Raw genomic sequence first — 10,035 nt, forward strand, 5'->3', positions numbered from 1 at the left:
CGGACCGGCTAAGGGGTGCTGCTGGGGTCTGGGTACCGCCTCTTCTCTTGGCTCCCATTTACTGAGGGCTTAGGCACTGGATTTGGCTCTTATTGCGGTGTCTCAGCAGGGTTCGGGCAGGAGAAGTTCTAATGTGTGGCCATCTCCGTCCGCAGTCAGGCCACACCCCCATAAACCAATTGTTTAATCACTTTTTGGAAAAGCATAGTAGCAACCAACAGTGGTCATTTACACAGGATACACACTCTTATTCCTTAACCACCACAATAGCTGATAACCTTATCTGATATCTTCTTGGTTATCAGCTAAAGACGTTTGCAATATCTTGTCAGCCCTGAAACTAAGCAAGGCCCATAGGTCAGATGGAATCTGCCCTGGACTCCTGAGAACCTTTTCAAACAAGCTGGGCCAGGTTCTCGCAGACCTCTTCAACCACAGCCTCAGTTGTCCCTGATATCTGGAAACTATAATTTGTGCTCCCATTACTGAAAACAAACCCAGCCTAGTAACTTCAGTAATTTTGTCTTCTCTGAAGGGAGCCTAGACCCAATACAATTTGCATACAACGAGAAAATAGATATCGAGTATGCCGTTCTGTTCCTGTTGTGCACAGCCTAAACCCACCTACAAGAAAAAAATGAAACCACTATGAGAGTCACATTCTTTTATTTTTCTAGCACTTTTAACACCATCGACATGGTGCTTTAGGGGGATAAAATAACAAAATGTTACATTGACACCGTATTGATTAAATGGACCATTGACTACTTGAGGAATTGGAATAAGGAAGTTACGTTCAGACATAATAATTAGCAGTCGGGGTGTACTCTCTCCATTCCTTTCACCATTTACACTGCTGACTACAGACTTCACACAGATCTCTGTCACATACAAAAATTCTTTGATGACTCTGTGATCGTTGGGTGTATCCGAGACAACAATATTAAACACTATACGGAGACCACGGATAACTTTGTGCAATGAAGTGAAAGAAACAACCTAATTCTTAATGCCAATAAACAAAGGAGATGGTCATAGGCCTGCAAAGTAGCAAACTCGGCAGTAATCCCATCAAAATAGAACCGGAAATAGAACATGTGAGCACCCACAAGTACTTGGGCATAGTCATAGACAACAAATTAGAGTGGGTGACGAAAAGCAACAAAGTATTCACAAAGGCATGGTTAGATATGTACTTTCTCTAGAAACTAGCAAATGAATAGAACTGATTCAAAATAGGATAGGGAGGTCCTTCCCACACCTCCTCCACACATGTAGACAATCAAATATCCACAAAACACTATATGATGCAAAATATCTTTCAAAATATCTTCAATCATACTTGAGAAAGAGAGAGGACCCCCGAAACGTTGCAGGCGTGAGCAGATGCCGATCTCATCCATGTTGCTAGGTCTCTGTTAAATGTTTGGAGTAGATTGCCGTCTAATGTAATGTCTTTCTGTAGAAACTCAAATCCTTCCACATCTGCAACAAGTTCCTGGGTATGTTCTATGAGTCCACGATAGCCTCCATCCTATTCTTTGCTGTTGAGTTCTGGGGCAGTAGCATAAAGGACAGAGGCAAAAATATACTCATCAAAAAGGTGCATAGCATTATCGGTGAGCTGCCAATAAAATTCAACACAGTCTAGGAAGAAAGATGCCTTCACAAATTTATGGCGATCGCATCGAATAAACACCATCCCATTCCCCCCGTCATTGCTTCAGCAACAAAGCAACAGATATCACCAGGTATGTTGTAGTGCTGCCAGATTCCATAACTCTTTTGTCCTAAAAAGAATCACAGGAGATCGTCCTCTAGGACAAAAAGCACTACCCCCCCCACATGCTTGCTCAATATTATAGTTTCCCACAGACACTTCTTCATTACCCATGTCTGTCTGTATTGTGTATGCTGTCTCTTGTTTACAACACCTGAAAAAGTCAGGTAGTCCTACAGACTAAAATAATTAATCTATCCAAACAGGGGCGTATTGATCGCGGCTGCAGGGGTGCGACTGCGACTGGGCCCGCACCTGACCCATGTGCTGTGCTGATAACTTGGACCAGCACAGCAGGCAGATGTTTTAAATTGTGACAGATTCAGGCCTCCCTGTTATAGTGCAAAAACTGTTCTGCACTTGGTCCGTGCGCTGCATCAGGGGGGTCTGCAGCAAAATGAGACCAGGCCCCGCTCCGTGGCTACTGGTGGGTGGGTGGGCTAATGGTTACTGAGGGTAGGGAATATTACTTATTGCTACTGGTGGGGTGCAGGATATTACTAATGGCTGCTGGTGGGGGAGGCTATTACTAATGGCTATGGGTGGGAGGGCTATTACCAATGGCTAAGGGTGGGGTGAAAATATCAATGCTACTGGGAGTTATACTAATGGCTACTGTGGGAGAATTATTACTTATGGTTACAGTTGGGTGGAAAAATGAAAAATGGCTGTGACCTGGCTACTGTGCGGGGCATTGCAATTTGGCTACTATGGCAGCACTATGACTTGGCTACTTTGGGAAACACTGTGACTGTTTGCTGTTGTTGGGGTACTGTGAATCTATTGACTACCATAAAACCCACGTGACTTGGCTACTGTGGGGAACACTGTGACTATGTTGGCTACTGCGGGGCCTCTGAGACTATATTGGCTACTGCTGGGACACCGACTGTCTGCTACTGTGGGAGCACTGTAATTATACCCATGTTACTATATTGGCTATTGTGAAGACACCATTACTAAATTGGCTACTATGAGCAGAACAGCTTTATGTTAGTGTTATGAAGTTGTTTAAATTTTTGTGTTGCTAAATCTGAAGAGACAAGTAACGGCTGAAGACATGGCGACCAAGGAGAAGAAAAAGAAAAGGAAAAATTCTCTAATCAACAGCATCATCTGTCACCAGATTTACAGTTAGTACTGATATTACCCACGAGCTCACAATTTTGCCCTGTGCTATGACTTCTCCTACACATATTATACTGCACCAGATTTATCATTTTGCATACTGCCACAAAAGTCCTGTTTCTGTTCCTGTATATATGTACTAATCTTGGTTCTATTCCTGTATATATCTGCTAATCTTGGTTTTGTTAATGAATATATGTAGGAATGTTGCTGTGGTGCTGCATCTTTGTAGTAAAATTGGTTCTGGTATTGTTCCTATTCAGCAAGTTTTGTCATATCAGTGTTTTTATGGACTAAGAACAGTAAGGTTTGGGGCAGAAAAAGAGGGCACTTACTCAGAATGGGAAATTAAACATGAGATCAGATGGATGTAACTAAATAGGAGGCAGTAACCCTAAAAGTAAGCACTTAACTTAAATGAGGACACAACCTAAGGCCTCATGCACAATCTAAAAACACTTTTTGAGCACGCGGCCTCATTATTTTCTATTGGCTCGTGCACATGGCCATGAATTTCATGGTCCTGTGCATGAGTCAACTGTTTGAGCCACAAATGATAGAGCAACTGCTTTGAGCCACAAATGATAGACAGGCTGCAAAAAAACCCCTCCAGTATTGGGACTATAAAAAATGAAATGCAGGAGTAGGGTTCAATGTTTTTATGCAAAGCGAGGGGGGGTCCTGTTGGGAATTTTGTCCTGGGGCCCAGAGGACTTAAAGGACACCTGTCATCAGGTCTGTGTCACTTGTCCTGTCACCTCTACCTGTTGGAGCAGCTCACAAGGATCCATCCCAGCCTTTATCTAGTTATTTCATACATTATTCATTGTAAAATCATCTATTCATATCATGTAAATGAGGCTGGTCACATGGTCAGAGGCAGTGATGTCACCCTTGTTACCCCTCCCCTCTCCTCCCCCTGCTCATGTCTGTGTGTAATGTATAGTAAAGCATGGCTAGTGTGTGCTGCATCTGCTGACATGCTGCATCCTCCTAATATACAAGTGAGAGACACAGACATCAGCTACACATGTACCTGACATGTTCTGCTGTAACATGGCTGCCTAGAGCTGCTGTATCTCTCCTATACACAGACAGGCTGCAGGGGGCGTGGCCACCAGCACCAGGAAGCACATCATTATACAGCTTCACATCATTATACAGGCTGTCAGTCAAGCACTGGGGGTGTGGCTGTGCCTCCCACTCATGAATAAGGTGGACAGCTTGAATATGCTAATGCTTCATTGGACATTTCACAGGTCATTTGCATACAGTTTTAGGACCTCATTGCTTAGGTTTACAGACATATAGAGGGACAATGAAGGGATAGAGGCAATGCTCTCTAATGGCAGTTTATGAAAATATATTTAGTTTAGGGGGGTTATTTTGCATGACGGGTTCTCTTTAAGTTACGCCACTGTGTTGAAATATTAACCCCTTAACCACCAAGCCCTTTTTTGTTTTTGCATTTTCATTTTTCACTCCCCACCTTCAAAAATCAATACCTTTTTATTTTGCCATTTAAGGATCTCTGTTGTTTTCTGCATAACAAATTACACATCATAGTGATAGTATTTAATATTCAATTTTTCCAACTGAAGAGGAGCCAAAGGACCCAAAGAGGCACCGGTGCATCTGAAGTACAAAGAGGAAAGGTGAGTAGAGTGTTATTTTTTATGACTCGAGTATAAGCCGAGATAGGTTTTTTCAGCTCAATTTTTATGTTCTAGTATATGCGGTAATTCCTTTTAGGTGTTAAAAAAGAAGCTATGTAAATCTGTTATCTTCAAATCATAAGAACAAAACCAGTAATTTCTCAACTGCATTTTTGAAACTGCATTTGGATTTTGGTTCTACATTGCACCAAATGAAGCCACTACAGAGTTTATTTGGTTCTGCAGGGAAAAAAATGCCTCAATACGTGTCTGTAAATTGAAGAATAAAAAGTAATGGCTATTGAGTGATATGGAGTAAAAAAAAGAAATGGCAAAATAGAATATGGCTTTGTCATTCTAAGGTTAAGAAAACCACTTACAGGTACTTACATGTCACATACAATATTGATTTGGAAGTGCCTTTTTTTTTTTATTCTTCCCTCTGCCGTTGTGCCATGAATTTGATATTGGAGTATGTACCTTTACAGTCTAACAATGGCCCAGTGTCCAACTCTGTAGGGCCGCCCCTTTATTAACAAGAAAAACAGTAAAATTACTATTTATTTCTACATTTTCTTGGGGTAATACAGAGGAACATCACAACAAAGAGTGCTAAGAAAAAATGCTCCAGAATTAATATTTTACAGGGAATAAAGTATTTATTTAAAAAAATAAACAGGTCAATAAAAATCTGACAATTTTATTTTTTGCTGGAATGGAGTATTGAAGAAAGTAATAGTTGTCCTTTGACGAATAACAACATTTATTCAGTTTAGGATAGATTTTAATAGTTTATTAACTGGTCTTGCATTCACATATTGAGTCACAACTGTCTTATCATAGATATGTTGATAGCACTCATCCCATTCCAACTGGATTGCACTATTCGTTGAGCTGCAGGGCATCCGCACTTGAAAGGAATGGTTTCATTCTAAGGCTAAAGTTATAATCTGTTTTCTGATGAGATTGCTAATGCTGCAGACTTGAGTGTCCCTTCCCTAAGGGCTTAAAGCTTTCCAGCACAGTAACCGACACATCCCTCTAAAACAAATCTCTTATTTGTAGATATATAAATGGAAAAGTGTATTATCTTTTTTATTTCTTATTGAAGATTCTTTTGGAGAGAAAGTCCTGCTTGTAATAATAGCTACAAACAAAAAGCAAACATTACTAATATAAAAAGACGGGGGCTTTATGTTCACTGGATTATAGCATTCTATTATAAATCCCGTTGCAACATCCTGTACTTTAAATACTTTTAGAACAGGCAAGCTGATAAAAATTCATAAGACATTAGATTGTATAGAGAATTGACTGGAGGAAACACAAGTGATCTAATATATATTTTAGTCTTTTATTATCGTGCTGTTTTGTTTCAGCTACAATGTCACACACAGGATGTTAAAAAAAGAACATGGCAAATGTATTCAAAGTGTTCTTTTACCACATTTAATGACAATAATATATTGGGTAATTCCACATTTTCTCTATTTTCTCATTGCGGCCTTAAAAGGAACAAATAAAAAACTAGGAATATTTAAGAATCATTGGGGGAAATGTATCATATGGAAGCACTTGTTCGTATGATCTAAGCCCCACCAGATACATCAAGGGGCTAGTATCCGGCAGGTCACTACGCTAGTAGCTGGCATAGTTTTGCGCAAAAAAACATGTCAACTTTCATGGTGAAAATTCGCATTGGTCTAGTGCACAGTTGTGGGACAATAACTTTGCCACCTTCACACCCACTTTCAAGTAATTGATATTATTTCAGGGCTTGGCCCCTAATAATTCAATGTAAGTATGTAGATGAGAAATCACATTTTTTGTAGAATTGCAGCTGTTTTATAGGGTTTAATTTTATGACTAGGGAACCATAAAGAAGATATGCTGCATTTTAAAGAAAGATGTGTTGAACTTTTTAAATATAGAATGTTTGTTCCAATGAGGCTACACTTTACATTCCAGGATGCATGGGATGGTACACTGGTATATTAATACAGTGTCTGGTACCATGGGTCAAACTACAAGGGTAATAGCTGCTATGGGGCCCATCAACCAAGAAAGATCAAAGAGCAGAAAACCTTGTTTGTTGCTTATTAGTTCCACTCGGCAAGTGCATCCATTGTGCACGTCACAAAGTGACTTAGTACAAATCGTATATGCCAATCCCGATTGAAAGGAAAATACTGCTATAGCACTAGCAAATAAAAATTTAGATCTTCATTCCATGTATATTTCTCTCCCTACTCATTCATGACTTCAGAGCACGTAGGATAAGTTTTTGTTTTGCCGTTGCCCAGCATTTTTCGAAATGTTTGATGGGCCACATAGCAGCTGTTATGTGTGCCAACCTGGTCGTTTCACCCAAGGTAACAGACACTGTGCCTATTCTAGAATGTAAATTTAGCCTCGCAAATTGCAAACATCTTAAAATTAAAATGTTGGTTATCAGAAGGTCCAATGCGTTTTCCTTTATGCTTCAATATTCTTTCCTTTAATATCATGGTTACCACGGCACAAAAAAAAAAAATAAAACCCCCCAATTTCCCCAAATGATTCCAAAATTTTTCTGCAAATCGGTTTAAAGTGCATTAACTACGTTAAGTATTTGTTATACCATTGACAAAAATGTTAATCAACCATTAAAGGGGCAACATAATGAGCAGTTATTATTAAAGAAGATATGGTAAAATTTACTTACCGTACCTTCACTGTTTTATTACAGAAACACGAATAGGGTGGGAACATAAGATCAAAAAAAAATATATATATATTAACTTCTTTAAACTCAAAAGTTCCTTTCAATAGTTTCAACAATAAACCTTACAGTGCAAGAAGCAAGAGGTATAACTACAGCGGTTTATCTTCATTTATCGAAACAATTGGCAACCAATACAGGACGAGACACAGTTCAGAAATACCATTAGAAAAACCTTTTTATTTTCTGAGTGAATAGTTATTGGATTGTACAGTAAATGAATATGCCCCAAGGTGTTACTATACTCTGTTATATGTGGTTATGAAAATACTGAAACAATTGCAACTTTGTTTATTTTGACAGTCTAATACGAGATAAACATTTTTATTGCTTTCCATAGACACTTTTCGTCTGCCTTCAAATCCATGTTCAATCTCAGCAGTGATTTATTTCTGATCTTTAAAATTGAAATTTCTACTGAAAGTTGTCCATCATTCCGTGCCATCATTTAGATTACTTATCCACAAAGCTCTTTGATCTGTTTGTGGACCAGGATAACCTCTAAGTTTATTTCAGACTGCAATCTAATTGAGATGGATATCTTTGGATAACTTTATTTGTAATGAAAATATGAACATGCAACTTGATTTATTGAGGACAAGTAATGTATTATGACGTACATGTGTATAAAGAGGGTTCACAGGCTGAGACTTCTTCATACATGGTGACTTCTAGCTTCATTATGCCAACACCTACCACTCACACCTGCAACTGATGCTTGGATCGTGACCTGTAACATCAACAGGGAGTCACGATCCATTCCGATGACAAAATGGAGTCCAGGACCTGTCAATGGGCAGGATCAACATCTACTTACCTGTCTGGACGAGTTCACAGAAACTGCATTGTCCGACAATAATGTACTGTAATGTAAGATTTTGCGCCCGATATCCTGCATGTGTTGCTTCCCCGCTTAGGTCCGGCGGAATTCACCTTCTTCTTCCTGGTGCATGTAAGTGCTTGATCTGCCGACACAATTTGAAAGTTAAATACCACACTCAGGTGGCCGGCTCCTCGATTTGTTTTGCATGAAAGCCAAAATCTGATCGTTTGCGACACAATCCCCTGTTAAATACCTGTTATAGCCATGCAAAACCCGAAAATATTGGAAAGTCCAACAAAAGTGCGTCCACAGACCCATAGTAAGTAAGCTCCACACGGTTATAGATCCATAGCAAATTCTCCATAAATTGTAATACTGTAATATTGCAGTATATGGTAGGAATGGTTAGAACACCTGCAATGTGAAGAATAGAATAAAAACTGTGAAAACCGTGAACACAGGACCATTTAAGTGCAGAACACATTGAAAGAACACTATTCTTCACATTTCAGATGTTCGTGAACATCTCCTAACTTAGCGGAAGACACGCTCGAACACCTGCAAGGTGAAGAATAGTGTTATTTCACATGAGATGAGTAAAGTTTCTACCTTATACTGACATACTACAGTATAACATTATATGTGGATTTTGCACATGATCCGTTCCAGTGTGCCACCAGCATGAGCTCGCTCCATGAACCCTCTTCATACAACCTTTATGGACTTGTGATATACAAATATGGCACAGGTTGTTAAGGGGTTACAGAGAACGTGTCACCAGGTTTTATCCCACTAAACTACTAGCACCCCTGAGGTAGGTGATGAAATGTCCTTTTGTGAAATCCCCATTTTAGGTGAAATCTCAACCATTTACCTATAAAAAAATATCCCCCAAAGTCAGGAAAATATGACTCTTCTCATCTCATTTTCACATGAGATGAGTTAAGTTTATTGGTTGCAGAAGGAGTCAGGGCTGATTCCAGCATTTTTTCTGCCTGAGGCTAATATTGCTGCCTCCCCCGGCTCCCAATGATGCTGCCTCACACACTTGTAGTCAGTCATTATACACAGACATTAGTGACCTCTAGTACCTTATAGGTGATGATCTGCTCCATCAGAAAGAGGACTTCTTTACGATTTCTCCTGCCCATGGTTTATCTCTGCTGAATTCACAGTCAAATGACTTCAGCTCCATGCAGCACAACTCCAATCTGTGGCCATAAAAAAACCCACAGTCACTTACAATATAATGAAGCATGTTCCTAATACATATTATCCTCACAACACTATTTTCCACATAAAGCATCCTTTATATTTCCCAAATAATTTATAGTATCTACAGCTACCATAATTTGTTATATACACCACACCCCCTGAACTACAGCACCCTGCTAATTTATATACACAACCAATTTATATACAGATTCCTTAATTTATTTATAACAGCCCCCATATACATACTCCCAACTTAAATAATATATAGTAAGGCCACCCAGTTCAATTAAAATCCAGACCCTTTATACAGATTCCCCCATAGACAGTATGTAGAGCTATGCCAACCCCCAGTACCACACAGCCCCCCCCCCAGTACATGTAGCCTGCACCCCCCCCACTTAGTACACCACACACAATATACTCAGCCTCTCCCCCCAGTATACACAGCCTTTCCCACTCAGAATATACAGCCTATCCTCCCTCAGTATATAAAGCCTGCCCCCCCTCAGTATATAAAGCCTGCCCCCAGTATATACAGCCTATCCACCCTCAGTTTATACAGCCAGCCTACCCTCAGTATATTAAGCCTACCCCCAGTATATACAGCCAGCCCACCCTCAGTATATACAGCCTGCCCCCTCAGTATATACAGTACCACACAGCCCCCCCAGTA

General features: G+C 39.8%; 1 long non-coding RNA gene across 1 annotated transcript; it reads right to left on the reverse strand.

Annotated features, from left to right (window-relative positions):
• Window positions 1-717: 717 nt before the first annotated feature.
• LOC140106378 (uncharacterized) lies at window positions 718-5,084 on the reverse strand. The gene is made up of 3 exons (XR_011850777.1): window positions 4,954-5,084; window positions 4,414-4,543; window positions 718-1,554 (listed from the first exon to the last, which is right to left on the reverse strand). It is a non-coding gene; the product is annotated as an uncharacterized lncRNA (long non-coding RNA).
• Window positions 5,085-10,035: the final 4,951 nt, after the last annotated feature.

Source organism: Engystomops pustulosus, chromosome 11, assembly GCF_040894005.1.
Source record: "Engystomops pustulosus chromosome 11, aEngPut4.maternal, whole genome shotgun sequence".
Lineage (NCBI taxonomy): Eukaryota > Metazoa > Chordata > Amphibia > Anura > Leptodactylidae > Engystomops > Engystomops pustulosus.